The 21168-nt window shown below is 37.4% G+C and overlaps 1 protein-coding gene and 1 long non-coding RNA gene across 2 annotated transcripts in view; one reads left to right on the forward strand and one right to left on the reverse strand.

The window, feature by feature from the left end:
• Nucleotides 1–5720, reverse strand: part of LOC117952800 — a 19285-nt gene extending 13565 nt beyond the window's left edge. Inside the window, exon 1 of the long non-coding RNA XR_004658510.1 lies at nt 5710–5720. This is a non-coding gene — a long non-coding RNA (uncharacterized LOC117952800). The remainder of the gene's footprint in view (nt 1–5709) is intronic.
• Nucleotides 1–21168, forward strand: part of epha6 (eph receptor A6) — a 179543-nt gene that overhangs the window by 97761 nt on the left and 60614 nt on the right. The window lies entirely within an intron of this gene.

Here is a 21168-nt window from a genome sequence, read left to right on the forward strand (position 1 = left end):
GATCAACCGTATCGAACGCTGCAGTCAAATCTAAAAGCACTAAAACAGCAGAGCTACCAGAATCAGAAATTAAAAAAAAGATCATTAAAATCTTTTAAGTGAGCAGTTTCTGTACTGTGACAAGATCTAAAAACAGACTGGAATTTTTCAAAGATGTTGTTCGAGTTAAGATGTAACTGAAGTTTACATCTTAACATGTGAGACCTGTCTATGTTGGGAATGGAGGAGTATGATTCATGAACACAAATATCCAACATGGTACCAATTTATACTGTCAGTTATAGTATCGTGGCTTTTTTTTCAAAAAAGCTTTACATAATTATTCCCAGATAACACCAGTAGGTTTTACAAACTGCCTCATCAATTTGAACTTAAGCTCATGTCCTTTATGTGAAATGTAATGTATGTACAAGCTTCTTTAATATCAAATCCTCCATCTCTAAAGGAGTTTATCCTGCAAACAACAAATCCAAAACATTTAGAGTGGTTGCTTTTTGAAATAAATGCAAATGCAAAAGTCATTGATTTCCAAAAATACCTTGGCCTCATGTTCAGCGCAACAATGTTTCACCAATCCTCAAGTCACAAGACTGTGTCTGACTTCTCTTACTTTAGAAGAGCTGGAATCATCACTGCAGTGGGTTTGTATTCCTGTATCCCATCACTTGTTTGGAAATGAACCAGAAGTATGTGTGTTTGTGTGTGTGTATGTGTGTGTGTGTGTGTGTGTGTGCGCGCGCAGGTGTTCGCAGCAATACACACTTCCTGTCATTACACGGCTAATACAGGCCACTGTCTTTCACCTAAACTGCTTACGCTATAAAACAGGTTTCCATGCAGTTCAGAATCAGCTTTAATTGCCAGGTATGAGGACACAAACGAGGATTTTTTTTTTTGGAGCATCGTTGCTCACACTGTGCTTACACATACAAAACAACCAAAACAAAATATACACACTAATATATACACAATATATACAGAGTATGAAGAGTTCAATAAAATTATTTAAATGTGCAGCATAGTGCAAAGGATGGGATGAATAGTATTGAAGTGTAGGGGTAATGTAGCAGTAATAACAAGACTCAAGAAATGCACAGTGATGTTGAACCCAGTGTTACATTTGTGTAACCTGGATATTTATTATTCTCTGCAGTGATTTTCTTTTTAATATAATACAAAACAAGGAGTGCACACAACAGTAACATGCAGAGAGCATGTTACCTGCAGTGGTTTTAAAAAGGTTTAAAGTGTGAATAAGGTCAACATATTACGTAAACCCAAGCAATAGTAAATTCTAACATTATTAGCATAGTGTTGCCGTAAGCAGAAATGAGACAACCATGTGAAATATTTTGTGCTTATGTACACCGTCCATAGATAAATTAGACTTAGTTGTTAAAATATAGATGGCCCGTTTGGCAAATGTTTTGTGTCAGTGAAGTTAGCCTATGATAGGCTGCTGTTCAAACACACACACACAAACACCAGTACCGTATGTGGCGTATAGAAGTTAAGGACTGTGATAATTTCCTGTCAGGTGTAACCTTTTCGATATTGTGTGATTTATACATTGAAACACATTTGATGTATGACCAAGCATCCATCTTTTATAACATATACACACATGTACTCTGTGCGGAGAACTATAAAGCATTTGGATTGCCAGGGGAGTGTCTTGGCCTGGATTAAATCCTCTCATATTTGTAGAAAGAGAAAAAGAGTCAGGGGAAATTATGTGTGCATTTGCAGGTCTTGAAGTCGGCGCCAATAATGTGGCACTGCCAGGATCTGGCAGACTTACATGTTTACAGCTCTAGGCCATGGAGGAATGTGACTAAGTAAATTTACTTAACTATACTTAAGTACAAATTTGAGGTATTTGTACTTAACTTGGGTCTTTTCTTTTCATGCCCATACTATTTTCACCCCACTCCATTCCAGAGCGAAATTAATTATTACTCACATACATAAATCTGACTGGTTTAGTTACTATTTACTTCATAAATTAAGATTTTTGCACACAAAACACATTTACTTTATAAAACATGATGTTTTAATATAAATTAAATTACCCAACAATATATAGTCAAGTCCAGTTGGATGATTAGGCAATTAAACACTAAGTTGACTGACAGAACTGTTTTGATCGTTTCCAGTTTCTAATATGTGAGGATTTTTCTGCATTCAGTTCTTGGAATACTGTGAGTACATTTTCCTGATACTTTTACATTCTTGTACTTAAAAAACATTTTTAACGCGGGACTTTAACTTGTAAAGGAGTATTTTTGACAGTGTGGTGTTAGTACTTTTACTTAAGTGAAGGATCTGAATACTTGGTGGTTCACATCCACCACAATGCCAACAATGTTTATTTCTACCAATAGAAACTCTAAAGGCAAAAACAGGACGGCATGCAACCTCCTGTGAACTTAACCTCGGCACTCTCCAAAATGATTTCATTCAAGAGACTAAAAAAAATTAATTTATGTAACTACCAAATTGTTTCAATAGATTGTTTCTGTCTACATGCATCCTATCCCGATTTAATACCAAGTAGGTTTTTACACACAAGTAATCTGCCTTGGTTTTTGGTGCATTCAAATAAACATTTAAGCAAAAAAAGCAAATTACTGCAACAGTTAAGAAAATAAATATAGAATATACAGAATACAATTAAAATGAGATCATCAATATAATACCTATATATGATATACCATTTTAACGGCGTCAATTGTGTTTTTGTGAGATTAACATTCTTTTTTTGGGCCCAGCAAACTTTGTTTTAACATGCTGTTGCAACAACAAGTAACTTTAGAAAAACTACAACACCACACCTGATCTAGCTAGACCGGAAACAAAACAACAGGCACGCCGCACATACTTGTTTGGGCTTGCGAGCCGGCCAAGGAGTAGTAACGTTACGTTCTGTGTGGATGGCGAGCGCAAGATGACGAAATAGATGCCAATAAGATTCAGAACGGAAAGTTTACTTTTTAAAATTTGCCAAATGGTTCCATCGACAAGACCAAAGTGGTCTGTGTGTTTTGCCGTTGTGAACGGATGTGGTGGGAATTGTCCCCCCTCCTCGTGAGAGTATTTCTTCAGCCTTTTATTGATGGACAGTGTTACATTGTGTGAGAGATTATTTGCTCCAAGTGAGAATGTTACGTGTTAAATTGAACAACAGTAGAGCAATAAAATGAGAACATATAATGGGACAAAAAGAAATCAAGGGACATTTAGAATGTAAAAAAATGTGAGATCAATTACAAGTTAACTATGATACTATTGCGATTAATTGCGATTAAATATTTGAATCGTTTGACAGCACTATATATACATATATATGGTCGTCCCACAATCTGTTTACTCTTTAGTAGGCCAAAAAGTATCCTCCCAATCATCAAATAAGAGGTGAAGTTCTGCCTTGCTTAAGGAAACCCTGGGTGCCTTCCCAAAGTAGGTGACTGGGTCAGGAGGAAGAGAAAAGAGCCAGAGGCAATTGGAGGACAAGAGACAGCTGGATGAGGATGTGGAAGGTTAAGTGAACGGAGGAGTAAAATGAGAGAGAGAGAGAGAGAGAGAGAGGGGGAGAGAAATTATGAGAGCAGAAGAAGAGCGGGACATAGACGGATGAAGCGACAGAGACAAGGAAGAGGGTGAAAGAAGATAGAAAATGAGAAGCTTGAGTATGTGAGAATGATTGAGAGAGGAGACGATCGGAAAAGCAAAGAAGGAGGTGGCAGAATGAAAAGTGTAAATTAGCTGACAAGAAATGTGGGCAGAGGATAAAGACTGTGGGGGAAGAAATGCAGACACAGAGACATCTGTGCACTTGTGAAAACTAAATCTTGAAATGTGTTTAGTTTACTGCTAATATACACATTGAGCTGAAATATAACATGTTTGAAATATACCTATCCCTGAAACAGTAGGTAGACTCCAGCTGTGCTAACTTAGCTAACAACTTTGAACATGCTCATTTTGTAATGGGGTCTCAGGGTATTGCAGATTTTGCAGGGGTTTGCGTTCACTATAATAAATAATAACAAATGCACCATGATGGAATTTGAGACAGCACAGCCACAATGATGGAATTTGTTACAAGCATGATAATATTGTTTACTGACATGCATTACATTTCACTGTAGAGAGATACATTTTAGTTAAGTTGTTTAGAAATGCTCAGTGCCTGACTACTCAGGATTTTTGTCCACATGAGTACCCTTAAGTCAATAATTGCTATTAACACTATTAATAGGATGATGTTTTTTTCATCAAAGTAGGCATATCATGATTTTTTTGAGGAAAAGAAAGCTTTTTATGTGAAATCCGACATTCAGCACCCCCATATAGCCTGAATGGATATACCTTTTTTTTCATAACCAGATTTTCAGACACTGCTACAATAAGACTATGATCTTGTCAATTCAGGCTCCTTAGATCGACTCATCAAATAGTTGACTATTCGGCGTCACCCCTAGAAGATACACGTGTATATACTGAATATATAGTATAACTCCTGGCTCTTTTTTGGGTCCAATTCCGGCCGTGAAAATGTTGTTTATTATTATACCAAACATAATGCACTGTATTAAAATATCGAGAAACATTCTTTTTTCTGTTTTGAAAAACAACATTACATGAATCAGCATTGGTTATGTTGTGAAAAATCTAAACCTATGTAAAGATAGGTTTCCACATGAACCAAAATACTGTGTGTGTGTGTGTGTGTGTGTGTGTGTGTGTGTGTGTGTGTGTGTGTGTGTGTGTGTGTGTGTGTGTGTGAGTGTGTGTGTGTCCGTGTGTGTGTGTCCAATCTTGGAAATAAAAGGTGAGAGTTGGTGGACAGGTGGAAGACTGCAGAAAGAGGCAAAGAAGGAAGAAGAGGAGAAATGGCCCAGAAACAGGAGAGTTGCTTTAATCACAGGATGCAGCTGGGTAATTGTGAATGTTGCTGAAAGCAATCAGTGATAGATCGACTTCTCAGTTGCAGCAACTTGAGAGCCTTTAATCAGACGGTCTTTTGTAGATGAAAAGCTGGTGGGTAAAACTAACAATCTAGGATCTGAATGATGATATGGAATGTAATGGAAGGAGCGGGCGATGGAAGTGCTGCTCATTGACTTGCCATTGACTGCAAGTGTCCAGATCATTTTCATTTGTTTCACTTACCTGAAGGGAGACGTAAAAATTGTGCAAAGATATTATGACACCATCCACAAAACCAAAGTTGATACGAGAGTGTGCATGAAAACACAATAAACCATGCATAACTTCAGGGTTAATGGTGATGGTCGTGTTAGTGTGATTATCATAGCAAAACTGGATGAAAGCACCCAATCAATCCTGCGTGTAACCGGTGTCATGTCAGTCTCTCATACAACACTGATTACTTTGGTTTTGACCGCCAGCATCTTTATCATCTTCATCTGTCTTCTACTTTCCCCAGTAAACGGCGCAACCCCCACAAATATGCCAACACTGTGCATAATCTGAGACTTCATCAAAATCTAAATTGATTTGAGAATGTGCTTACCTGGCATGAAAGCTCCCTATACCATGCACATAGAGGTTTTGAAGTTAATGGTGTGCAGAATAGGGTGTAATAATGAAAGATTAATAAAAATGATGATTTTATGGTAAACCTGAAGATGTTGGTGCAGAACGCTTGGGGATGCTACCCATCACAGCATACCTTATCCACACATATTGTGTTTGTCAGAATTGTAGTGTTGGTAGTGTATCAATTACATAGTGGCATTGAAACTTCTTTTATTGTAAGTCATTGTGGGTGGTCCAATCACTAATTCAAGTTCTTGAGAAATATTTCCTTTGAAGAATTGTTTAATAAATAAATTAATGAATAAAGAAACACAATTAAAGTAAAAATAAATACAGCTTAAACCCACTCTAGGGTATGTGATGATGTGGGCTTATTTTACTTCCAGAGGCCAAGGGAACTTCATCAGGATGCATAGTATCCTGGATCCATGAAATAACTGGCCTAAATAAAAATCTGCCTTCTTCTATAGGAATTTACCATAGGGGTCTGTATACTTATGCCCCCTGTATTTTAAGGAAGAACTTTGAGGAAGAATATTTATTTATGTACGATACATTGTTCATTAACCAGGACAATTTGTGTCCTTAAAGGTTGGATTTTTCCTAATTTTTCAATTAGGCTTTAAGATCAATTTCCAAAAGATGATTTTTTATTCCTCTTTTTTTGTCAACTTAAGCAGGGGTTCCTATACTCATGAGTAGCACTGTATGCTTTAAGGCTTGACTTGTCTATTCTTTATTTTTGTGATAAATATTTTTTTAAACTGGGGAAAGCAATGGTGTTCATCACATATTGACACTGACATGCCTAACTGCAGTTCTATATCTCTTTATTTTACACGCCAGACTCCTTAGCTCTGACTAATAGTGGTAACTTTAGTGGCAATCTAGTAAAACCTATTATTTCAACATTTTGTTCAGTTACTCCATAAAGACAATGTCCATGGGCAATCTTTGTTGAGTAAATGTGTATGAACTGATGTTATAGCATCTGACAATCCCTGCACTACAAAACATTTATCACTTGCCTTTTTGTCTTTCATGAGCACTGGCTGAACAAATGTGTCCATTATAGTTTCTATATTTCTGGACCCACAATATCTCCCAAAATGATTAACTTCCCAGTCATGAGTTTATGCTTGTTTTTCTCTTCAGACTTATTGCTGTTTTTACTACTGTATTTGTCTGTAAAAAGTGAATGAGCTGAATGATAAATGTATCTATGTCTCTTAATTGCCATTTGCCTCAGCAATTTAGTACTTTTTGTTCCTTGTTGCTTTGAGACCGGAAAGGGATTACTGTACTACTAAATTCAGTAGATGTAAAGCTTTTTTTGTGTTCAAAGGTCAGTTTTTATATAGCGGTCAACAACAGTCAATTTACACACCTCCTCGGTGCGGCCTATAGCTCACTGAGTAAGTGCGCTCTCACCCCATGTTGGCTGAGTCCTGCAGCGGCCCGGGTTTGAATCCAGCCTGCAGCCCTTTGCTGCGTGTCATCCCCCCCCCATCTCTCTCTCTCTCCCCCTTTCACATCACTGTCTCTATCTAATAAAGGTAAAAAAATACGTAGCCCAATATCACAATCAGTACAACATAAAACACCCACTATCCTTTGACACTCATGACATGTGACATTATAATTTGACAAACTGTCAGAGGTAATAATGTAAGTCCTGGAAAAAGAAAATCTTAAAGTTTTTAAAAGTTAAATCCTTAAGTTGTTCTGTGCACCAAACTGTCCATGTTAGATTCTATATAGGAGAACCTCTGGCCCACCTTGATCTATAATGGCCTTCTGCCATGCCTCACGCCAGCACCAACGTCATTATGCAGCACTGGCTATAAATGAACAGTCTGTGTTAAACTTTTGGCCTTCTAAGCCACTGTACCCCGCCCTGGCAGCCCTCTCCCGGCATCGCGCCTCGCTCTAACTAACTATGACAAATTAGGCCCACACTTAATTACTAGCCTGGGAAAATCCAATGATGTTTATTAGGCACGGCATCATAAAGCCGTGTGTCCGTGCCCCAAGACCTAAGCGCTGTGCTGGAGAAACACTAATAATAACAACAGCCATACAAATTGGCTGAGTGGAATGACCGGGGTCCCTGAGGCGCCGGCCGGGGTGGGGTGAAGAGGAAGGTGACTTTCCGTTGATGAATCAATACTGTTCTCCAGTACGCTGAGCTCCAGCTAGCATTGTACATCTGCCTAGGCTGAACAAATGTGTGTGTGTGTGTGTGTGTGTGTGTGTGTGTGTGTGTGTGTGTGTGTGTGTGTGTGTGTGTGTGTGTGTTAGCTGCGAGCCTTACTCCATTATGGGTTAATATTAAAAAATAAATAATAATAAAAATAATGAAAAAGGAGCTGCTGATGAAAAATGCTGAATATATCACATTATAGAAGTATTTTTTTTTTCTCCCTTGACACACAATTGTATGGGCATGTGTATCTTGGGGGTCTTCTGTCTGATAAAGATTAAGTGTGTGTGTGACCACAGCTGAGCTGGTGGCACTGGCCTTGTGGAGAGAGCGGTCGTAAATAGAGCCTCCGTGCTTGCCGGCTTATTAACAGTTGATTTATCTGCTTCTCTGTAAGGAATGTGCGCCCTTGGCACTCAAACCCAGAGTTTCAGCCCCAGGGGGCCGCAATTACCCTGTGCAATGTGTATGTGAAGATGTGTCAAGGGAACATTTTGCATCGCAGTGGCATAGATGTTGTGCGTGTGCACATGTCTTATGCTGCTGTACACACCAATGCAACTATTTAGTACCAGGGTCATCTTCATCATCTCTCTTTCTCTCATAGATACACACTCACACACACACGCACATTTTTTATACCAACTGTGGAGAGAGATATGGGGGAACAATAGTATGGGATACATCTATTCGACAGCTTTCTGCCCCTACGATGAATTATCAGAGTATTTATACTGCTGATGTGCCTTCATCTTTTTTCTTCTTCTTTTCTCTCCCTCATCTTTCTCTCCCCCCCATCCCTTTACGTTAAGGCCATGTGTACGTTTGAATTGTCTGTTGCGTGACATTGATTTACTGCATTACGGCTGACGCTTGGCTTTCTCTCCTTGTATATTTCAAAGATGTTTCCTGCAAAAGCCTATCTGTAAAATGTAATGTTGATTAAACATGTTTCTTTTATTTATATCTCCCCCTGTTTGATCTTTCTGTCCTTTAATCTTGCAATATTTCACATATTTTCCACTCCTTTTTATCATCCTGTCATCATTATAATGTCAATACAGTTTGATTAAGATAAGTGCAGTATGAAGAATTATCCTGATAAAGCTTTCACATAGAAAATAAAGATTTCCAAGATGAGACTTTTGAACATTTCCATATAGGGTTATTATAGTAGGAGTATTATTATACATTTGTTTTTCTATTTCTTACCCACAATAACATCTAAACGTATGTTTTATATTGTGTTGTGACAGCAGATTTTTAATTAGTTTGTGAATTGTAGTTAATGTTTCTGAAACCGTTTCATTTTTCTTCTGATGATTACAAATGGCCTTTAACACAACGATTAAAAGAACGCTATATTTATGTTATTTTTATTAATTTAATAATAATGTTGATTTTATTCAATCCACTATTTTTACAGTCTATGGTTGCAATGTTGCTTGTTGTCATCCACAAACACTACAGTACACTCTCGGCACCACACTGGGTCTGCAGTACAGTGCCTACGAGGATCAGTGAATTACACCATGAAACCTCGGGGAAATGAGTGTATCAACACTTTGCAGCATGAAAGATCTTTGCAGTTTCTCACTACAGAACTTGTTGAAAGGCTTATTTTCACAATGTTAATAATACCCAAAATGTGTGTTTCTGTGAAACCCATCTAACGAGCATGTGTGAAAGCATGTATGAGAAATAAAACTACTTGTACTGGTTTGATGTGAAGGTGGTTGGAAAATGTAATTTAATATGTCGTATTTGGAACCTGTGACAGTGAGTATGTTTACATGCACACCAGTATTAATACTAGTAGAATACTAGTATTAGTATTTCGAATATGACAATATTCCTAAATTTCAAAATGTATGTAAACAGCAAATCCCAGCTGGATATTTCAGATAAGGCCTTTTTTTAATAAAGCATTTTCTGATTAGGACCTGTGGGATATTCAGCTGTAATTCGGGTTTTAGAAATATTATTTCGACATGTATACAGCGCATTCGGAATATGTGTCTCAATTGGGGTTTTTACCGAAGTTTACGCCCAGTTTACGGTCTCTTTCCTGTTTACGGCTTATGGTCAGTTCTCTGCGTTGCTATGGTTGCAGTACACAAACCACCCATCAGTTTTCAAGGCTGCAGACCCGATAAGATGGAGAACATAGATACTTTTAAACATCATCAAATAATTGGATATCAATAGGTTTTTGGATGTGCACACGCATCGCTACACTGACCTTCTCAAGAAGCTGGTTGAAGGAAGTAAAGAGGGACGCTGTGTTCGCACTGTCAAACAAATCCCCCACCGCTGGTAAACGTTGAATTAATCGCATTCTAATTTTAATGGCATTTTCACTTTCTTTAGCCATGTAAACAACTTAGTTGGTATATTTTCTTTTTCAGAATAAGGGCAAAAAGCTGAATATTAATAATAATGTTGTAAACGCAGTTAGTGTGATCCCAATACATGCAGATTCTTGTGATTGTCTTCTGGAGCAAAATCTAAGAGCCCTGTCAATTAGCAGTTGCATTACTCCTTCTCACTATAGTTTTTGTAAACCCTCATTGAACATCCCATCTCTATAATTAATTTCAATTTACCTAAATTAATTACACATCTTCAGTTGAATTCAGTGCTACCGTATTATGACAAATTATTATTCCAAGACAAGAACAATCACTTTAAGAACTATGGTTGTGCTAAAGTTTAATTGCAATACTAACAATATGCACGCATGTAGTGATGATCCTTTGGGATATAGTGGAGATGGAATCCTCATCTACTTCAGCCTGCCTCCCTCTCTCCATTCTAACTGGACTGTTGAAGCCTCTGCACTGATCACTGTCCAACACATTATTGAGCTTTGCTGCATGCTCATTTGAAACGTTCATATCTCGCATAGATGATTTTATCTCCTCACTCTTTGCTCACTCAATCAATTCTCATATGTTTGCATTTGCTAAGAGTAAAATGTTAAAAATACATTTGTTTTGTTAATTTTCTTTTTTTTTTTACAATTTACACTTTTTCTATATTATTATATTAAGACTGTTTGGAGGGTTTAATTACCTGGTGTATATAATTCCCTGTATGATGAAATGTCTGCTACTGATTGCTAATACTACAGACCACACAATCTTAAACAAGCAGTTCACCATTATAAATTACACAACTTAAAACCTGCGATAACTAAATTTCTTTTATGGCCACTTGAGGGCCCTCTTGAGGAGCCGTCGAAAGTTCCATGTACTAGACATCCAAAAAAGAAAGGATCCATGAACGAACAGATAAGTCAAGAGGTGGATTCCAACAGGTTGCAGTCATCCTCTTAGCAGCTGTAAATCCAGCAAACACAGCACGTTTTTGAGCTTTAGAGAGCTGGAAGGCTGACAGGTCATTCAAAATTAAAACATTGACAGTAACAGGCACAGTAATATTAATCAAGGTGGAAATTTGGGATGCAATATTTTTCCAGAACTGACAAACAGGAAAGCACTCCCAGAACATATTAAAAAATGTACTTTGAGCTTTAATTTGGCTTAAAGTGCATAAAGGGCTTTTAATTATTTTATGTGATGCATTTTCACTGGGGTGTGATATGTCGTACAAATGAAATTGTTGAGGATCTGGATTGTGAGATACTACTGGAATATTAGACCATCCATTATGCCAGTTGAGAGCAAGACCCCTCAGATACTCTCAATAAGAAGGCCAACGCGACCAGATATCACCAAGAACTGATAGAGCCTAGACACCATACCACAGTTTTTAGGCTGCACAGTAAATAACTTCTGAATAGGATGGATGGGCAAAGGCCTCTGCCAGGGGACATCGTATGCCTTGAGTGAAGACCTTAACTGCAGGTAAAAGAAAAAAGAGGAATGTGGCAGACCCAATGCATTTTGTTAGTCAGAAAAAGGCAACAAGCCAACCTTGCTAAAAATGTCTTTTAGACAATGAACTCCCCTCTGTTCCCATTGTGGGGCTGTTATTGGCCTCCCACCAATCAAGAGTGCTGTACTATTAGATAATGGGGAAAATGTGTGCAAGATACAAGCTAAATGGCAATATGTTTCAGCTAATCTCCAAGTTTTGATAAGATGAGAGACAAGGGGGCCAAAGCATAGCTGGCACTGTTCGAAACATTGGCAAAAAGAACATCATGGAGCAACTAATCCTCTGTCATAGCACTTTCTAAGGTATGCCAGCAGACAGACACATCTGGGCTAAACCAGGTGAGAAGGGGTATTAACACAAAGGACCAGAAATAATGATTAAAAGTCCGTAACTGAAAAGCCACTATCCTCTCTCCTCCTCTGTAAAGTAGACATCTTACAGCGGCCGCTTGCCTTTCTAGATAAATTTGGATACCACTGATTGTAATTTACGCCAATAGCCAGCAGAAGGGGAGAGAGGCGCTTTTCTACTTTTGATGATAATAAAAATACTATGAAATATGTTGCCCAATAAACAGCAGAAGTAGCTTTTGTTTGAACTTGTGGAATGGACTGCAATCTTTCCACCGCTGACATTGTAACAGAACTTTACACATGCTTAAAAATTTCACCTGCTGAGGAAGTTTCAGTGTAAGTGTTTAGTATAATTACCCTTTAACACCAGTATTATGGTTTCTCGGTGGCCTTTCCCAGCCATTTCCAACCCCATTCAACCCGTCTTAGTGACCTCATCACCAAGGGGTGCTGATTGGTCCATGCCTATTGGCATTCCTACAGTCATCTTCTCCCTCATTCTTTTCTCTCCAACAATGGTGATGAATACCAAACCCATCAGATCAAGCTTCATCTGTGTTACTAGACATAAGTGTTTGCTGCTGTAGCTGCTTTTTTTCTTGTGTTTATTCAAACATGAGGAACAAAGGATTTTCTCCCCCTGTAGTCAACCTTGTGTACAGTATGTGTTGCAAATTTGTCTTTTTCTGAAGTTATGATTAAAAAATGAATCATGCTAGAACAGAGAGCTGTGTTGTTGGATGAAAAGGAGATGAGCATGACTTATGGATGGTTAATTTTCTTATTTTGTGTGGGTTTGAAGATGTATTTGAGGTTGTTCATGTATAAGTGGTATGCATTACACAACAATTTGTTTTTGTAAGCCTTATTAGCACTACAGTATAGTTCTTGTAGTATTGTTTGACAAAACAATAGCAGCTTAAGTTCAACTCAGGTTCACCTTATCTTTTTTTGGGAGAATATTACAAACTCTTAATCAATGGATGAACTTTACTCAGTTAACATGGGGATCGAGCTATTGGCATGTTGTTATGATTTCTTAAACTTGCAAACATTCAAAACAGTAAATTTGTGTTGCTAGAAAACTAAAACATTGAGCTATGAGACACTAGAAAATATGCTAAAGGGAACTGCAGAGTTGGTTAGTAATCTGTGAGCTCATCCCTGCAAAAACCCTTTTCATACCCATTTCACATTCATTAGTAATAAAAAAATATTGAATATAGCCGCTTTGACCACTAAGCCAACATGGACAAGAAGTCCTTAAAGTTATATCTTCTTGTCTTTCATTTTGTTGTTCAAATTTTGTATCACTGACATTTGGAGCAGTCAGGGCTGCATCATCCCTTTGTGGGATGTTTACTTGGCGGTTCTTTTCACAAATGTTTCCTACTCTTCCAGTAGTGTAGCAGCCTTAACTACTACAAAAGAACAGTCTAACATTGAAAAAGCTAAACAGACAGCTTCCTTCAACGTGGTGTCTCTAGTGTGACCGCCTCAGACATCCACCAAAGACATCAACACAGTTAAGAAAGCTTACTAGCGGCAAAAATTGTTAGGTCACAAGTTTACCAAAGGTTCCCCACACTTGAACCAACTACATAAGCACTGTGGGGATACAAATGTAACCACAAGATTTACTAGCGCTAGCCAAAGTTTCTATATTATATTGATATCTTGATACAGTAATAGACAAGATATGGTCTTAGATTTAGGATATTGTAATACCATGCTATGGCATAAGTGTTGTCTTTTCCTGGTTTTAAAGGCTGCATTACAGTAAAGTGATGTTATTTTCTTAACTTACTGTTGACTGTATTAGACTGTTCTAGCTTTTCTATTATTGCTTTTAGTCATATCTGAATTTTTTATGATAATTTATCAAAAATGTCATCCTGCAAACATTTTATGAAAGCACAAATAGTAAATTGTATTATTGCGATAATATCGATATATTTGGTAAAAAATATTGTGATATGTTTTCCCCTCCATATCGCCCAGCCGTAATGTGTACTGTCTGATGCAGCTCAGTTGTTTGTTGGCGTACTTGAGCCATTTTGAGCTTATTTATATCGCTAGACTCTACAGTAATATGTCCATACTTCCAAATGGCACATGACCGCCAGGGACCAACACCAACAAATGTGACTCTTACTGACTGCCAGTAAACCAAAGGAGTTCCCATGCTTTGGAGTAAAAAAAGATCTGCGCTGCTTTGAAGGTGTTCACCCTCGGTGTACCCCTGCGCTCAGACTGGACCTTTTTAATTCATCTTCTCTGTGTTTCTATGTACTGTAGACATCCTGTAACTCTCTCTCCTCCCAGTCTAATCATGACACCAATCATTGAGGTAGAACATAAACAGATGAAAGAAAATTGCAATAAACAGCTTTCGGAAAAGGTGTAGATAGTGGAGGTGAGGGAGGACAACATGTAATTATACCATCTTTGTGCTGTGGGATAAAAGTTCCTTGTTAATAGTAGTAAATTACCCAAACGTATCATCACACAGAGCGTTGATATTGGACCATCTGCAAAACCCCGATTACATTCATTTACAATGTTTTTTAATGTGATTGCTAAAGTCCTTAAAATTACTTTCTTCCACAACATGTGGGCATGGAAAATACAGTACTGTTAAGCTTAGGGGGCTTTTTTAATGACTGTACACCCTTGCACATAATGCACAAAATGTATTTCCAAATCTGTTTTTTGTTCCCATTCAAGTGATCCACAGAAAAACCAAAGATTGCTAGTATAATTTAAATCTCTTTATAGCCAATATGTGCTGTGAAGCTCCTCTCATCTTTATTCAGCAGATGACAAGGTCTCAGTGGCAAATATGTGTTTGGTTTTACACATTGATAAAGCGGAGAAACTTTCAAGCTCACCTATTTGAGGGCTTTGGGGAAAGGTGGGTGCTTGTGAGCTTGCATGTGTGTGTGAGACAGTATATTCATTCAGTGTGTGCATAATGGTGGTTGTTCTCTTTTGGCCCTCCTGACTCCTATATTCATTCTAAAGTCCTTAATCAGAGTGTGCAGACATACATGCACACAATGGACTTATAATGCTGCTCATGAGTATAGGAACCCCTGCTTAAGTTGACTAAAAAGAGTTATTCAACTTGTCAATGAAATGCATACCAATTAAAACAAGTCCCAACTATTCTCATTACTAAGTGTCTTCTCACTGATTTAAGCTATTAATCCAGTTTAGCTTTAGCAGTTTAGCTATTCAGCATTCACACAGACTTTCTGCAGGAAATGCATTTTCTATTTAATGTAATTATAATGTAATATTCTGCATGTCTAGTTGGCTATGATTATGATGCTAAGACATATTATGTCTAAGTCCCTTTCTGCTGGATAAGCAGTGCTACTGTACTAATATGCTGTGATCATAAACATCAAGGCAATTGCTGATTACCGACCTCATTCATTATCACCACCAAAGTGATAATGAATCAGATGCACAAGTGACTGTCACAAATTGCAGCACAAAACAAAACAGAACCTGTACTTGTTATTTCCAACAAAGTTTTATAAGCAAGAAAGTTTTAGCATTTTCTGTGGCAGTGGCAGCTCTTGGCATCATTGGGTTCTTTTCATTGATTTATTTTGGGTCTCTTCTCCTGCCTGTGACCCAGAAAACAATCTGAGCGCACCATCTTGGATGTCTCAATTCAATTTAAAAATGAAATGCATCTCAAGAGAGGAGGAGCAATGAGCAAGCATGTAGGGATTTATCCTTTACGGAAGTCTGTTTGGCACCTGTGACGTGTACACGCCTGTGACATCATTTTGACGTCACTTTAAAATGACATCTCTGATGCCTGGATTTCTCATTTTGGGCAAATGCCTGTCCTCTAGACAGTATAAAAGGATGTGAGGAAAGGTATAGAAGCTGTACAAAATGAGAAATGGTTTAGAGAGGACTGTGTAGCTAGAACATAGCTGATTTAATCCTTGGCTTTGCCAAACTAAAAATCTGATAAAAATCAATTACATGTTACATCTTTAAAAGTTTTGGTCTCACTGTATTTAACAGTACACTATTAAGACATAAAAAGTCATACATGAGCCAGATATAATGTGGTCTTTATAGTAATAGTATAGACAGTAAACAAACAGTTATTGATTAGACACCAGATTCCTAAACTATGCTGTAATTGGAAATTATCATTATTATAATATGCCCTATTAGACCCAAATTATACTAAGCCACTAATTATTAATTTTGAAGAATTCCCAACTTTATGTTCAGAAACTTATTTTGAAATTGTGACGGTTTACTTCCACTTCATAAAGAACGCCCCACATCATTCTACTCATCCTGTTTTTGTGTGCAAAAATCGCTGATGGTAACTAATAATACTACTGCTATAACATTCATGTGGCACAATGATTAGATTTTCTGTATTTCACGATGTTGCAATGTTTAATTAATAAGTGTATTCATTTGTGCCGTTAACCTGTGTGTACTGGTAAAGACTTGGTTCAGTATTAAGTCTGTTCGGAAGCTAGCCTTGGTGTGTCACTGATTACCTTTTAAGAAAGTTCAATAAGATCTATTGGTGGGAAACAACATGTATCCCACTATACATTACAGTAGGGTGTTGTTGTATTTTGTTACAAATTACCTAAGAGAGTCCAATAAGATCAAACAGTGTGAAATAATGATGATCTCATTGTAGATAATGGTACCGTTCTGGTCTAATATTTAATGTAATTACCCCTTACTGAGGATGTAACTAGAAAACAAAATATGCAATGTCCTGGCAGCTTTAATATTACTGTGGTCGGATAGTGACATGCATTAATGGTCATGGGAGTAGCATCAATGAACTATGTATTTAGTATATGCACCACCTTCAAACTTATTATATCCTTGACGTTCCACTTCTGGGATTGCGCCTCTACCGGATGAAGGTATTTTCCATTTCTGTCCGCTTTCTTTGCATTGGAACGTATTGGAATTTGGTGGATTAATGAGGACTACTGTAGACTGCTCCTCGGATCTCTGCAGGGTAAAATGAGACCGCTAGCTAGACTATCTGTCCAATCTGAGTTTTCCTTTACACGACCAGCTGCTCCGTGCCATGCTTAGCGCCGACCATGGCAATTCTGATTGGTGTAAAGAAATGCCATTAACAGTGACATGTTATATGTTTCTAATTAGAGTACCATCTGGTATAACAGTGACTAAGTATAGTATATGTTTGGTTTAATATGTCAATATATGCAGATTCTAAAATACACAATATTTTAGATGTATGGTGAGTACTGTACTAAGGGTATAGCCGTTCATTTAATGTTCTAATTGATACTAAGTAAAGCTTATAACTTTATTCATGTACTAATTACAGCATAATTAAGGTGTATGCTGTTAAGTTAGGAAATAACTGTTCATTTGATGTGTAGTTAATACCTCATTCTTTTTAATGTTTTGGTCTAATTATTTGGTCAAACATAAAGTGTCCTGTCTTATGTCATACCTTAAAATTAGGTAAGACCAAAGTTTATATAAATTAACCTGAAAACCAAACTATAAGTGTCCTGGTAACTTGTCAACCTTTCACAAAAGCTTATGGAGATAAACTTACAGTTTTGTCTACAGCAGTTGAATAATGCTGTATTTGGGAAAAATTAGCATGATTTAATGCACTTGTCAGGAGAGACCGCTATATGTATTAGGTGAGTGGAGTGCTGTGTTTGCATTTGAGGAAATAGCACTGTACACACAAACGCACACATGCAGACACACATGCATAACGCACAACAGAACGAGGGCTGTGTGAAAACCCTGCACCTGTAATGGAGTGATAATGCTGAGTAAGACAGAAACTAACAATTTTCTCCACAAGCACGCATATATACACAAACACACACACACTCACACAGACATACACAAACACACACACACACACACACACAGACATAATGACTAAAGCTCCATCAAACTGGCGTGGGCTGTAGAGTAGTGACCTAAATGGGTTGGGATTGCAGCATCATTGGTGATTACCATTGAAAGTCTTTTGATAAATTGCACCTATAAACAGTCTATAGGGGACCAAATTTGCACTGAAGCTCTACAGTCTTAGAGACATACTGTATATCCATCATTAGGAGACATCCCTACACATCTGCAATACAAAACAATAATGACTCTAAGTAAAAGCGACTCATATTAGGTTGCCAAATTGTCGGTTGCCTATATACAGCATATATCAACTTTATTTATTTAACAGCTGTTGGTCAATTTAGAAAAGAGTTGCAGTTGGCTTATGTTGTGTCATGACTACTAAGTGTTGTTTCCACAAATCACATGTCCTTGCACCTTTTGATCCTCACAGATTATCCGGCCTCTTTGAAGCTCAGTTAATTTTCTCACATCCCTTTAAAAACCTAAATTAAAAAAATTTAAAATAAAGAGCTGATTGCCAGAAGTCAATTAAGTAAAATTTAAGTAAAAGACCAATTTACTCAGGTTTTCATAAGACTCAAGTAGTAGATTAGATGTAGCTGTTGAACTTTAAAAGAACAAAATATAGAGGAAACAATGATTAAAGACATTTAGAAAAAGAATTTTTAAAAAAATACTCACTTGGTGACGTAATATAAACATTTGTATCATCGGCATATTATGATATGCAGCTTTCCTATGATGCATAAGGTTATCTATTACCTAATAAAAGGAGCCCAAGGGTTGAGCTTTGGGAGCTCCATATGTAATTTTTTGTTATATTTGAAACATTTAGTACAAAGAAACAGTGCTACTACTTTTACTTCTACTACAGCTTTGTTATACATGATCAAAAATCCAGTCAAGCAGGTGCTATTTTAGATAATGCAAACGAGTGTTATACTTTGACCTCATGCAACAGTACATCACTCCCAATGTCACCTGATAACACCTTAAGTCCATTATTGTATAAAGCATATCAAATTATTATTTCCAGGGTACAAATTAATAATCTGTTATTAATGTTACCCCCCTTCCCTTCTTCTGTCTGGGTTCTATATATTAAAATGTATACCTATCTGTCTATTTGCAGAGATGAACAGTCAGTTTTAAATGAATTATTCCGACAAAAATGCTTCCAATATAAGGGTGTTTGACCTTTTAGAATACATATTTTAGCAGGTAACATTGAGGATAGCACTGTAAAATTGTAAGATCAACAGACACATGTAATGGATGCCGGTGATGAACAACTAACTAAAGCACAATGGAAGTAGAGGAAGTTGAGAAAATAGAACAAATTAACAGTTCAGTCAGAAAGTATTAGGTTCTATAAGACTGCTTTAGTTGTGAGCTCTGTACTCCAGCATGTTGGATTTGAAATCATACACCTACCATGAGGTTAAAGGGCTGAGTTCTAACTTTTACTAGTCTTTCACAAACATCACATGAATAGTGTGTGATGTATACCCATTTTAACATAGTCACAATGACCTAAAGGACAGAAATTAGTTGGATATGTTACCAATGCCTAACAAGTCATGATTTCATTTTCATAAATATTATCTTCAGTGTGTTGTCAGCAAGTGAAACAACTGATCTGTTGGATTGAGCTCATTTTAGGCCTTTATTATACAGGACAGCTAAAATTGTGAAAGGGGAAAAAGAGGGGGAATGACAATGACGCAGGTCAGGCCGCAGCCGCTGGGTCAAGGACTAAGCCTTAAAACATGGTGTGCAGACCCTACCAGGTATGCTGTCCAGGCGCCCAGGATTGAGCTTATTTTATTAACTCGGTCGGAAAAGAACAGCCCACTGGTCAATTTTAGTTAAGTTTGGCTTGTGCGGCAAACAACAACATCTATAAAGTGGCCTATAGACTTGCAACAAGGTATACCTATTTTTTCTTTTGTCCTTTTTTCAATCACCTTATGCATTATTCATTTTCACTCAAGTAATACCTTAGCTGATGGCTATCTGTATATTTCTCTTAGTCTCACGGAAAAAACACATCTATTAGTTCTTGTAGACATTAAATGCCCATCTATTGTGTGTGTGTGTGTGTGTGTGTGTGTGTGTACGTAACTCAACCACAGATGGATGACACACAACTTGCGCACAGACACATGCGTCGCGGGCAGTGAATCCCTACCGACTGCACAGTCCTGTAACCAGAAGGTTTTTGTGTCAAAGTGTCCTTGAGCAAGACAGTCAACCCCTGCCTGGTCACTCATAAGTCAGATAGGAATCTCTGCAAGAGATTTGTTTAATGTTATGTGAATATTTGTTTAAAGAGCTGCATAGAGCCACCCGTTTCTGACACAGCTTCCCTTTGTGTGCTTCTACACAAAGGGAAGCTGTGTCAGAAACGTATCAAGTTTTTTGGGACATTTTCTCTGGGTTATTTTCTTAGTTTTTTACGATTGCTAAACGACAGTTGGCACAACTGGAGTCACGTGCAAAACTCTTACTGTAGTCTGCACGGCAGCAATTCATGTAGACCAAACTGTAGTTCGTTTTTCATTGCTAGAACACAGTTTTCAAATCTCTACACACTTATGCATGTTCAATGTTTATCCAAACACACTGCTGGGAAAACTGTTAACCATGCATTTAAAACAGAATAGATTTCAGTCTGGTGCCTATCAAACACTGCTGATTGTAATTTTAGCTGAAAGCCTAAGCAGATGTCTTGTTTTATACTTGTAAGTGAGGATAAACGGTATTTACAAAGAGAAAGCTCAGAAACCCTTTTTTTATACAGTCCCCAAATAAGAATTGCAGTAAACAATTAGTCACTGTACTATTTGAGAGAAACAGAAAAAGAGCAAAGATACCAATATGGCCAGGTAAGATGTCTGAGGTTACATACAGAGCTATAAAAAACAAGTGAAAAACACCACCTTTACTATAGTTAAACTGTGTTCTTACTGTTTTACAGAAAGTAATGGAGGTGAAAGCAATGACAACACCACATTCATTTGTATTTAGAGATGATGCAGACAACTAATGTGATGAAGGAAATGTCCCGCATGATGCTGGAGAGAGGCAGAGTTTGTCAAAATATTCTTTGTTACTGTTATGTACCTTTAGTTTTTTCCTGTAATTCCACGAATTACTAGAGACAAAATACTATGTTGAAGCAAACTGCTGATTTTCATTCCTTCTTGTTTAACTTAC

The sequence above is a fragment of the Etheostoma cragini genome, chromosome 11 (assembly GCF_013103735.1).
Source record: "Etheostoma cragini isolate CJK2018 chromosome 11, CSU_Ecrag_1.0, whole genome shotgun sequence".
Classification (NCBI taxonomy): domain Eukaryota; kingdom Metazoa; phylum Chordata; class Actinopteri; order Perciformes; family Percidae; genus Etheostoma; species Etheostoma cragini.